Here is a 13,363-nt window from a genome sequence, read left to right as displayed (position 1 = left end):
GGAAACTTACAATTATGGCAGAAGGCAAAGGAGAAGCAAATACATTCTTCACAAGATTGCAGGAGAGATTGAGAGTGAGAATGAGGGAGGAAGCACCATACTTTAAAACTATCAGCTCTTGTGAGAACTCACTGTCATGAGACTAGCATGGGGGAAACTGCACCCACGATCGACTCACTCCCCACCAAGTCTATCCCTTGACGCGTGGGGATTACAGTTGGAGATGAGATTTGGGTGGGAACACAGAGCCAAAGCATGTCAGGCACTAATCTGGGGATACTGTTTTATATAGTAATTGATAACTGAAAGACTTGCAAATAAATGAATGAAAGAGTAAATGGTTAGAACAAATGTCTCTATAACTGGGAGCACATCTTATTACTGGATGTGTTACTTTTCCTTTCCAGCTAGTACCTTCTGTGAAGCTTTACACCTGTAATTGCCTGTGGACACCAAGGTGCTTTGGAAAAGTTCTGCACGTTTGCGTGCATCAAGAGAAACGTAAGAGAGAGAAAAAAGAGTGTTGCTGGCTTGCCTCCAAAGGTTTAGATCCAGATGATTTGCTTTTCTTTTGTTTACTTCTTTTCAGAACAGTATCATGCCCATTGTTATTATTTTTTGAAGCCCTCATTTCTAAAAATTATTGAAGTAGTTGAAAAAAAATAAGGTAGGGAAACCTAAAGCCTTAAAAGAAAAGGCATGGAAAGTACAACTTTTATACTATGGGGGAGAAAAGGACTTCTAAGACAATAAATAGCTAAAACAAATTCAAAGGATCCAATACACTAAAACTACCAAAATGTCATCGATGGTTTTCATGTCAGTGCTAAGTGAATAAACTTTTTTAAAAGCATGGAATAGAAGCAAAGTGATGAAGAAAGTTTACTTTGAAATAGAAGATCAGCGATACTCCAGCTGAGGATTTTACATTTGAAACTAGTTGTTTGGTGTCTTAGTACCTCAGTGACTCTGGAGTATGTAAATGATAGACATAAGGAAATGGTGAGGAGGAGAACAGATAGACTTTATAGATACTACTAAAAAAGCAATAATGAGGAATGACTTAACAAAATTCAAAGGTTTCAGATCATTTGAGAGCCTGAAACAGCAGATGGCAAATATAGTTCAATTCAGACAAACATTAAAAAAGATGCGTAGCAATAGAGAACTACAAACGAGGGCTGTGGAAACACATTTCAATGGACTAATCACCCAGCACGCCAACCAGAAAATATTTGAAAACTTTTAAGTATCAGCTTAGTGCAAAGAAACTGTCTTCTAAGATGAAGGGCAGAATAAAAATAGTGTTTTAAGTTTCTAGTCTTAACTCACGGGGGAAGGGGAGGAGTGGGGATAAGACAAAAATACTTAGAAGTGGGAAAAGATAATGATACTTTATGAAGCATGAGATTCTTAGTCACAAACTGCAAGAGATTTAATTTCCTCTACAGAAATAAAAAAGCATTTTGGTAGGTGTGTTAACTTATTTAATAGGGTACATTTTATTACCTTATGTAAGATAGCATCTAAAAATAGCCAGGGGAATTTTTCCCAAGTGGAAATAGATTGCGTAGCCTATAAACTACCAGTTGTTTACACAGATAGTCTAGGGACAAGGATTCCCACATATTTATATGGCTGAGTTGGCTGGAATATTTCCACCTTAATATAAGTATCTTCTTATAAGTGGTTTTGTATTGAGGTAGTCACTTCTCACAGAAAAAGCTCAAATGGAATCTTGAAGCCTTCATCCCTACTCTGTTAATAACAAAAGTCGCATTAGGCTCTTTTTCCAAAATTTACCCAGGATACCCAAATTGATTCCTCTAACTATAGCATCTTTAATATGTTGCTGTGTTGACAATGCAAAAAAGATGATGGAGGCATTCAGGGGAAGCTAAGTGCTCAATCTGGTTGGGAAACCCTATGTATTTGGAGTTAAGGGCAGAGTTCCTGGAGAACCAATAAATTATCTTTATTCTCCAGTTCACTCCAGGTTCTTCTGCAATTCCAGCAATATATGGCTAAACATTATTTTTACTCTCAACAAATATTTTGGAAGAAAATGGTGCAAGCTCATGCTCTTATCCTTCTTTAAAGATAATTTTGACACTGGTAAGAATGTTAGTTATGTGTTCCTGAATTAACCTATGACGTCATAGTGCATTTGTGTTTGGTGTTTTGGGACTTAATCTAAAACTGTCCTATAAGGACTATCTAGAATTAAGACACTGCGTGAGAAGATAGATACAAATATGTCCAGAGAAATAAGGAAGATTTTAAGCCAGAAAACTCTTAAATGAAGGTCTATAGGAATATCTCTCCAGATATTTAAAAATACAGTGGTCACCAAAACATACTATAAATGTTTAAAATGAACTATCTAAAGTTCAAAGGTTAGAGATGATAGTGTTTACGGTACTCTTCAAAATTGATTCTTTTTTATTTTTTTCTTTTTGTTAAGAGTTTAAATTGCCACTATAATTATTTTCAAGTTAAGAAGATGAGAGGATTGCCTTTTTAAACTTCAAAATGAACTTCCCTGCTATGACTGACTATATTTTCCAGTATGGAGAATTGTAAGTTTTCACAATGAAATCGTAAACTTTTAGTGTACTTTTACTCTCTGCTTTATGCCTCATCCATCTGCCATATAGGAGCGTCTAGTTAGTGTACTGATAATAGCTTCCATGATTACCAGGTACAGTTTTAAACTTATTTCTGATCACATAGAAACTGAAATAATAGATATGTTTTAAAATATATTCTTATCTAAGAAAAAATAAAAATGATCAATAACAAAAAAAATCTAATTTTAGAATCTTTAAGATACATTTGAGATTACTAGATAGAGATTATCTACTTAATTTACAAAATAAAGTTAGCCGAAAATTTTTTAGTAAATTTCTCTTTCCTTCAGTTGGCATATAGGTACATGTAAACGTTTCTTTCCCAATTAAAAAAGACCATCTTTTTGACCTCACTAAACTTTTCCCCATTTTAAAAGACCATGATTTTGATTTTCCTAAAAGCAGGGTTCCTGTCATTTATTTTTTTAATTCTCTGTACCCATCATAGGGCTTACAAATGGTAAGCTAGCAAATATTTGTAGAAAAAATATATTAATCGCAATGTACTACTTTCTAATTGTTTCAAATAATGGGATCAAATTAAAAATATATGCCAACTAGAAATTAAACTCACTAAAATTTTTATTTTCCTAAAATTTTATGTATATTCCACTCATATGAAAAGAGAGAAAAAGGGTCACAAAAAATCAGAAAATGTTAGGCAGCTCCATTTTTGACAAGATCAAGAGTCACTGAACTCATAGAGTAACAGGAAGTTATATTTAGAAGTAGACTTAAAATATGACAGTTCATGACATGATATTTATTAAGGATCACATTTCACATGTGGGAGTTTTTTTGCTCTAGTATGGCTTGCCTACACTTCTTTTATATAGAACAAACAAAAGTGCTTTTGTACATGACATTGTGGCAGGGATTCTCAATTCAATTCTCTGATCTATTTATAAGAAAGTTTTTCTACTGCATAAGTTACCATTTCAATATTAATAAAGACTAAACATAAAATTAGTATCCACAGTGTATTGTTTCTAAAATCTTATTCTTGATTTTATTTTATACTTTGATCATACACTTAGCGCTCACTTAATACTATTTTTATGGACCACTGTCTTGAGTTCAGGCTGCTATAGTAAAGTATTATAGACTGGGTGGTTTATAAACAGCAGAAATTTATTTCTCACAGTTCTGGAGGTGAAAGTTCAGTATCATGGTCCAGCATGGTCAGGTTCTGGTAAGTGCTCTCTTCTCGATCGCAGACTGATGACTTCTTGTTGTATTCTCACATGGTGGAAAGAGTGAAGAGAGCTCCCTAGGTTCTCTTTCATGAGGGAACTAATCTCTTTTATGAGGACTCCATCTTCATGACTTAATTACCTCCCCAAGGCTTCACCTCCAGATACCATCACCTGGGATTAGGGTGAATTCTGGGGGTATACAAACATTCAGTTCATTGCAACCAACATCTTCATGCTCTTCTTGCCTGAGGGTAGAAACAGAAAGATGTCCAACAAATAACTTCTCCTACTTTTTCATAGTAAATTTGTTGTTGGACATGGAGTTGCCCAGCTAGAGACAACATTTCTCAGACTCTCTTCCAGCTAGATGTGGTCCTTTGGCTACATTTTCACTAATGAAACGTGGCTAGAAGTGAAAATGACACTTCCAGCTATAGGTCTTAAAAATATTCGGTAAGCAAGTTTTTTTATACTTTCCTTTTCCTGTGAACTGCAACATGGCCATTTCTGGGATTTAGCTATGGCCATACAGATGAGAACAACAGCCTTGTTGATGGCAGAATCACAATGGAAGGAACATGAATCTCTGAATGACCTCATGGGACAGAGCTGTCTGCTTACCTGGGCTGCTACTTACAGCTGTGACACAAGCTAGAATTTGAGTCATATTTTTTTAACCTCTATACTTTGGACCATTTTATTATAGCAGCTCAGTCTTCATCTTAACTAATCAGTTGGACTCAGTAAAAGTTTAAACTCGCTGTAGTCCAGAATGAAATCAAACTCATTATTTTAGATACTGGCACTTTTCTTTTCAAAATAAAAATCAACAGATTTACTTTTATCTATTGATGAGTGCATCATATTAAAGGTATAATGTTCATTTAAGCAGCGGCCACCTAAAAACAATATTTAGTTTGTAGTGACTACTGAATAGAATTTCAGCCTATGTTGAAGTGAAAATATTTAGGTTATTTAACAATCAGGTCCTGTGTATAAGTAGGTTCCATCTTGTAAGATATTGAGAGTTCCAACATTACACAATGCTGCTCTCCAACTGAGTACTGTTCTCCAACAGTGAGACTAAAAGGTAAAAACCAAAAAAAGACCTGGTACTTTTCATGGCCTTTACTTCATTTGTCCTAGAAGCTCCAGATGATTGATGGTCTTCTCAATCTTGACATTATCAATTCTGTTTTGCTTTAGGTAGTTATATGAGTTATCATCTGCCTGACTTTAAGCAGACAGGTATGAAGTTCAGTTAATAGTGTATGCATTCATTCAACAGATGTGTGATACAGGAATGAATGAACAGATATTTACTGATTGAGTTCATCATGAGTTAGGCATTATTCTGTTAACTAGAGATTCAGCAATGAATTGAAGAGACAAGTTTTCTTCCTTGGTAGAACTTGTATTTCAGTTGACATAGAGAAAAACACATACAAGTAAACAAACAAGTCAATAAATAAGGAATACTTAGGTATTGATAAATAATATGAAGAAAATAAAAGCAGGATGATAAATTAGACAGTGACTCAATGGAGAGAAATAATCTTAGAAGGGGTGCCCCCAAATTCTTTTCTGAGAAAGTCACATGGAGCCACGTCCTGAGTAACAAAGAAATGGCAGACATTGGAAAGCTGAGTGAAGACTGTTTTAGGTAGAGACACACCTCTAGCAAGGTAGTCAAGTCCTTAGAAATCTTTACATTCATTTTTGGATGCCTCATATATGCCATTTACCTAATGATCATTTAATAATAAATAACATGCTAGTCATATAAAATAAGAATCAAGGGAATTGATATTTCTACAGAGAACACAAACTGAAATATTCAGACCTCTATCTTCGCTTGGCTTTGTATTAGATGCTATATGAATCAGGTATGCAATTACCCTAACTGCTGGAGAAGGGTTATCATCTAAAATGGATTCAAACAAGGGGTCTTCTTCACTATAATAGTTTATATTACTTATATTATTTTTAGTGGGAAAATGTAGGTCCCATTAAGTATAATGTTGTGTTTGGCAGGTACCATTAGGAAGTAATTTGCTTTGGCTAGTAAAATCTCATGAATTGTTGTGACTTTACTTTTAATCTAGGTAAAAATCGCTGGAATAATTGAATAATAAAAAGTTGAAGAGGTCTGATGTTTTGATGTGCAATCTAACAGACATAAATATAATTAAATAATATAGACAGTAACTTAGCAAAAGGAGGAAAATCAGAAGTAACTGAAAAAAATCACTGAAAAAATACTGGAAACACATAAAGTGTTTCTCTGTAAAAATTTCCAAACACCTGAACTTTAGCTCTTCTGAGGATAAACTTATTAAAATATCACAAGAAATGTAATCAGTATCTTGTAGAAACTAGTAAGGACAATTTCACTGCTGAGTAGAGTATCTGTGACCTGGAAAACAATATAAGGATTACAAAATGACTCTCAACAGTTCTTTTAATAAGTTCAGATAAATTGGAAATCAAGTATGCAATATGGCACTTACTTTACCTCTATATCCTGTCTGCAGTGCATGAAAATATCAAAATGATATTCACAATAACACAACATGAGCCAATCTATGAAATTTAATGTCCCAAAGATTCAGCATGTCTGAACAAGAATACAACAAAGAAAAAGTTACTATAATTATGAAACTTATGGCCATTAAGTTACTTATGTTGTATACATTTGCTGCATCTTTTTTGTAAACCCTTGAAATAAGCAATCTAAGAAAATAATTTTCTGGGAAATGACTGAATAACCAGAGATAAGAAATTAAAATGAATTATTTGGCAGCCACTGTATAGTAACATCAGATTCAATTCTACTATTGAAATTGCCTCTGTATTGTGAGCAGTTAGAAAACACTTTCTCAAATGATCAACATCTATTTCCAAAATTGTAGTTATGGATAATATGCATAGTTACAAATGATCATGGACTTCCTTCCAAGAATCAATTCAAGGAGAGAAATTCAGACAAATAGGTGCCTTTTAATAAGTCAAGTTCCAGCTGTGAACTTCAAGGCAATCATAAGAGATAAACATGAAGAGTCCAGGCATAATACAAAATAAATAAGTCCTATAAAACTGGAAATTTGCAGGGTTCTAAATCTTTAAGAATCCCCAGGAAGTTCACAAATGCATTTGGAGGGCAGGACTTTCAGAGCTAACATAAAATCTGACTCATTATCTTTCTGTAATTTAGTATTTCCTCTTATAAGAATTCTAAATAGAGGGTAGCTAGAATAGCTGAATTAATCTAAACTTCTTTTCCATCAAAATTTCGTTACAAGCGCCCTTGGCTCTGTTCTCATCTCCTTCATGCCTGTACATCTCTCCTGCATGACTTCAAAGAGAACTCTCCACACAGGAGACAGGAAAGAGAGGCTGGGGGATGAGAACCGGGCCACCTCTGTTAAAAGAGAGGCTTAATTAAGTACATATTTGAAGAGTGCCTTTCACATGAAAAAACAGTAAGAAAACTCAGTACTATTAACACTGAACAAGAAGTCCCTGGTCCTGGGAGCAAAGCCTTACCGAGATTAAGGAAAAAGTTTATATTCTCCTCCTCCAGGCTAGCATTTTTCAGTGGGGTTCTTTATTGATCTGTCATCCTAAGAGAGTCTGTAAATCTAGCATCTGCATATTGATTCCTAGTTGGTTTGAAGGAACAGGAAGCAGAGAGTAAAAGACGCATCTTTTTTAAGTCAGAATAAAACTGCAGCAGGCATGCTTGTAAATGTGCACTCATTTCTCTGTAAAAGGACTTATAATGCATGTAGAATTTGGAGGCAAACAGTTTTTGTGTGTGTAGTGAGAGGATCTTTATTTTCATTTGTTACTTAGAAATTTACCTGGCATGCTTTAATATTAAAATGATCAACGTTATTGTAACAGCATGTAAAAATTGGAAGTGTAGACTGAGGCACCATATTTCCACAGATATAAAGTCCAGAAGGGAGATGCCAGGCCAAAAAACAAATCCTCTGAGAAAAATAATTGGCTAGAAGGCTCTAATTCCCATAATGAAAGGACTGAGAAAGAAAGTAAAGTAAGAAGAATATATTTGTGAGAAATTTCTTTGAAGGGAGCTGGTACGGGGCTCTAAATCTCACTACCCTTCCCAAGGGTGAGGAGTGGGAGTCCATCCTCCTCTATGTGAAACTTAGAAACTTAGAAAGCTTCATTGGGAGTATTTGGAAAGCTTGAGAAGTGGCTCCATAATTCAGGGTACTCTGGCCTACTAGCTGACAAATGTCCCGACAGTCTTCAGGGAAAGGCCATGACTTCTGAGGTGGCATGTTCAAAAGAAAGATGAGTTTGTTTGTATAATAACTGCATTCCCAGTAGTAACAGAACAAAAACTCTTTGCATTTCCTGTACACCAGATGTAGATGACAAGGGTGGGAGTGCATTCTAGAGCCATTGGCAATCGTGCTTGGTGGGACTTCCAGGATAGGCTATAGTACTAACTGCTAGAGTCTGTGTTTAAGAGGACACTGGAGGAGTTAGAACTAAGGAAGAAGTAGACATCTCAAGGAAAGATACTGAACAAGCAGTCACAGATGTTTTTGCCAGGGAAGGTTAGTTTCCAAGGTCTGCAAAAGCTTTGAACATCTGCTAGGCCAAGTTCCTATAATACCACCTTGTGATAATACCTAACCAAGTAACTCCCTGTCTGCCTTTGGCCTCCACTCCTTTTAATTTACATGAACAGGCGAGTAGAGGAGGAGATGAGTTAGACAGAATGACCTATTCCCTCCATCCTCTACCACTGCAATTGCTAGTTTACAGCCAGGCTCTGAATGAAGACGGGGAAAGTTCAAGGTCGTATTTTTGAAGAATGAGAGTTGAGTAGTGTAATTTCTGAACCAAGACTGTACTTGTGACATGAACTGAATAAGAAAGTTCAATTACCTGAAACCAGCAAAAGGATCATGAAACCTTCAAATGTTTCATACAGTATTGGAGAACTACTTGCAGTAGAAACAATAAGACAAAGTGGGTCAAAAAAAAAAAATAAAGTTTTGTCTTCAGTTTGCCCTCTGAATTATGCTTATTAAAAAGCAGTAATAAGCCTAAAATCAATTGTTTTTTCAAAAAAAACTGCAGCTAAGAAGCCGCTGGTTAAAATGGGACATACCTGCCATTTTGCTAGGTAATCAAAGCAATCACCATTGAACACAAACATTATTATGATAAGTTAAAATACAGATTTCAAACTCAAGGAGATTATAGTTGAACAAAAATTCACCAAGTCTTTCAGCCATATCTTCAAAGATATTAAAGCAAGAATTAATCTATCTAAAATTGTACCTATAAGGCCAAACTATTATTTAATGTCACTTTTTTGAGATAGAGTTTCACTCTTATTTTCCAGGCTGGAGCGCAATGGCAGGATCTTGGCTCATCGCAACCTCTGCCTCCTGGGTTCAAGCGATTCTCTTGCCTCAGCCTCCTGAGTAGCTGGGATTGCAGGCATGTATTTTTAGTAGAGACAGGGGTTTCTCTGTGTTGGTCAGGGTGGTCTCAAACTCCTCATCTCAGGTGATCTGCCCACCTCGGCCTCCCAAAGTGCTGGGATTACAGGCATGAGCCACCGTGCCCAGCCCCATACCAATAATTTAAAGATAAATTAAAGCATGGATAAATATTAACTGTGATATACACAATTTATGCTAGACAGACAAAAGTTGTTTTTCATCAGAAATAGAAACTTGGTAGGTATATTCTAATGGTTAAAGTAGATGTACAATCATTATTTGAAAGGTTGATTAGATGGATAACTTAAAAAAAAGGCTCTCAGGCCAGGCATGGTGGCTCGTGCCTGTAATCCCAGCACTTTGGGAGGCTGGGTGGGTAGATTACAAGGTCAGGAGTTCAAGACCAGCCCGGCCAATATGGTGAAACTCGATCTCTACTAAAAATACAAAAATTAGCCAGGCATGGTGGCACACACCTGTAGTCCCAGCTATTCAGGAGGCTGAGGCAGGAGAATTCCTTGAACCTGAAAAGGAGAGGTTGCAGTGTGCCAGGATTGTGCCACTATATTCCAGCCTGGGCTACTCATGGAAATGTAAATATTTTTTAGTTTAGCCATACTATTTGGGTTGTGAATTCCAGTTAGGTGAAATCTCTTTGCCATGATTTGTCAAAAATAGATTTTTTTTTTTTGATGACTTGAGTGGATTTTGTTTTCTGAAATCGATTTGGGCAATAGCACTTCAAGTCCACTAATTAGCTACCTTGGCCCATTAGAAAATTGAGTTTTTGTCCTCCATTTTAGAAAGCAAAGACTTGGACAGAAGAGGACATTCTGTAGTGGAAGTAAAGAGACAGATAAGGTTGGAGCTACAAAGAACAGTTTCAAAAGAGTGGTTCTGAGCAACCTTCAGTCAGTAAATAAAATCTGTGCAAATAGCTATTTGTGAAACTTGTATTATTTTCTTTTTTTTGAAGCTATTTGCAGGATTGATCCAACACTTAGAAAAATGACTGACAGATGAATCAGTTTTGAATCTCTCAGTTTCTATTCACACCGTCTAGATCAAACCTTCATCTTTCAACTGGGTTTTGACAATACCTTCTTTTTTCCTAAATTCCCTTACTTCAATGTTGCTCTCCTCTAATAAACCCTTCATTATACTGACAGATTATTTTTAAATGCAAATCCATTAACATTTGTTGTCATTATTGTTTAAAATAAATTGTTAGACTCCCATTTCCTAAAGGCGTGTTTCTCTGCAATTTTTTTCTGCCTTAACATGCAAGATAGCTGGTATTCATACAAAGGACAAACAGCATGAATGTACATAGCTTTAGTGTCATTAGCTATTTACTCAGCTTTTTTTCTTCTTATTTACTCAAAAAAGCACATTGAAATGCAAGAAACTGAAAAGGATGTAAGACTAGACCTTGTTTATTAGAAACTGGAATCAAATTTTAACTGACTGCTATTATTAGCAAATTATCGACATGATTGTGTATCAAGACACTATAGTTAAAAACCCACTGCGCTACAAGATAAATCCAAACTACTCAATTTGATATCCATAGTACTAGTCTAACTCACTCATTTTTTTGCTCCTTCTTCAATTATATCTGCCTCTGACAGGGAAAGAATACAAATCACGCAGGAAGGGAGAATTTCTTAGGAATGAGGAAGATGTTGGGATATGAAAAGCCAGAGAGCAACAGACTTTTGGATTCCACAGTTTACCTAAGGCTGGTTTGGATCCACAAATCCTCTCGTATATTCTCCGAGCTATCTTAACTAGGCATTGTTACATTCTTGACAGTCTTTCAGTTTATTACTTTGATAAAATAATATAATTTAAAATATGGATCTGTGATATAGTTAAGTCACTGAACTTGTTAGTAACTCAGGAGATTATAGCTTTATAATTTAAATTTCATAGTCATGTATCTTTTTTACTGATATGTGAACTTTTAGAGGGGCAGAAAGTCACAATCAAATAAGTAGATTTCAGTTATTAATATTAGATTTGATTACCTTATGTATTTTTAATAAAAATATAAAGAACTCTATACCTATGAGACTTATAGAAATAAGATTAATTACTATATCTGCAGGTAGAGTAATTCATTAGACCAGAGAATTGATGAATTACTGTCTCTAAGATAATTTACCCTTGAAAATTCTGTTCTAAGCTGAATGTGTAAAATTTCCCATCCATTTTTATAGTAGAATACTTTTCTCAGCCATGGATTCAGTAAAACTAGAATATCTTGTGCACAAATGTCTAAGTTATGATAAGGAAAATCTCACGTTCTTAAATTCTACATGCATATTTTTAATATAGGTTTTTCTTTCTAGGTTTAATTTTCTTTCTAAGCCCTCATTTGATAATTATGTGTCGCTTTGAGTATACTTTTTGATGAAATTTTCTGTCTTCCTAGCTAAATGATGGTGTTTTTTTAGAGAAGGAAATATGTATTCTATTTCTTTGTCTCCTGAACATATAGCACAGTACTTTGATGATACTATGGCAAATTTAGTTTAGAGGAAACTAATTTTGAGGGGATAATTTATTAGATATTTTTTCAAAGTGACAAAACCATTATCAACAAATATTTGGATGCAAACAGCCTCCTAGGTAATGGCATATGTTTTGTGACACTTGCCCTCAAAGAATTTATGGTCCTTTAACAGAGACAGGCCACATACCCAAGGCTCATTTACAAAAGATCTAAATGAGTGATATTTACAAAAGACCTATGCGATTGTGATATATATATATATGTATGTGTGTGTGTGTGTGTGTGTATGTATGTATATGTGTATATATATATATATATAAAGTTGGAGGAATTCAGAAAAACAGGTGACTACTTAGTGTTAGTGGAGACATTTTAAGGTAACTGGGTAATATTAATTGATATTTTCTATAATTTTAGTATATAGAATAAGTAGAGATTTTTTTAAAGATGTCCTACAAAAAGATTATCCTTGTACTTGTACATTAGGTAAAGATTCAGTTTGAGCTCATTGTTTAATCCTGTAAGAACAGGCTTCCCATGCACAAGTTCACATGTATGTGAGTGTATCACTAATATTATTTTGGGAAGTATACTCCTCTTGTTTTTTCTGCTGCAAAACCACACTACTTAATAAGAAATCATGCACATTTTATAATATAGTTTTATATTTACGAAAATCTCAATTAGAATCATGAAAGTACTGTGACAAATTTACTGCTACTTTTGCTTTGGCAAGTAAAGAAGTTGAAAGGCCAGAAATTGAAGGAAAATAAATAGTGGTAAAGGCCACTATTTACAAAAATTAATGAAACTAAATTATCTTGATGGTAATGTACAATATTTCAATAGTCTTCACTGTCATGGTTAAGCCTTGTAAGTGAGATAAGAACAAAGGCCTCTGATTTGCAGTTTTAGTTTTACTAAATTCCGAAGGGAAATTCATGTTCTGAGTGCTCTACCCCAAGATTTTGTATCATTTGGATGCCAATTCTAGTCTTCTTGACTTCCAAACACGTATTCTTTCCACTTCACCATGTTAAAGTTAACCTGGCTACTTATGCATACATGTATATGTGTGTGCACTCACACACACAGGTTTAATTTTCTTTCAGGTTCAGGGAACAATTTTGGCACCAGAGATTTCTCTCAGTTGATCAATACTATGTTAACAATTACATGATTAAAAATCCCGCTTTTCCTGTTGCATCTTTGGATTTCTACAGTCATAAATATTATTTATTCATTTATATATTCTGCTAGGTACTGAGGATAAAGAAGACAGTCCCTATATTCTAGGAACTTTCTGACCAATTGATGAAAACATGTATGTGAACAAATATACGCTACAGGTAATTAAGATGAAATTAGTTTTCAGGTTCAATGAAGAAATAACAAAGATGAGTGGACCTTTCATTATATATGAGTTCTAGTAAACTGGAAGCTCTGTTTTCTGAAATCTGTTCTGTGTTTGCTGTAGAGATAAGACAGTCTTATTACAGGGTTCTTTTCATAACTATAGTTTACCAA

General features: G+C 34.8%; 1 long non-coding RNA gene across 1 annotated transcript in view; it reads left to right on the top strand.

Moving 5' to 3' along the window:
• The window catches only part of LOC135276352 (uncharacterized), a 55,826-nt gene that overhangs the window by 18,897 nt on the left and 23,566 nt on the right, over positions 1-13,363 (top strand). Inside the window, exon 2 of the long non-coding RNA XR_010343894.1 lies at positions 2,467-2,579. This is a non-coding gene — a long non-coding RNA (uncharacterized LOC135276352). The remainder of the gene's footprint in view (positions 1-2,466; positions 2,580-13,363) is intronic.

This window comes from Aotus nancymaae, unplaced genomic scaffold (assembly GCF_030222135.1).
Source record: "Aotus nancymaae isolate 86718 unplaced genomic scaffold, 86718_ANA_hifiasm-v0.15.2.pri h1tg000022l_1, whole genome shotgun sequence".
Classification (NCBI taxonomy): domain Eukaryota; kingdom Metazoa; phylum Chordata; class Mammalia; order Primates; family Aotidae; genus Aotus; species Aotus nancymaae.
Note: the sequence above shows the minus strand (reverse complement) of the source record. Positions and strands in the feature narration are given on the sequence as shown.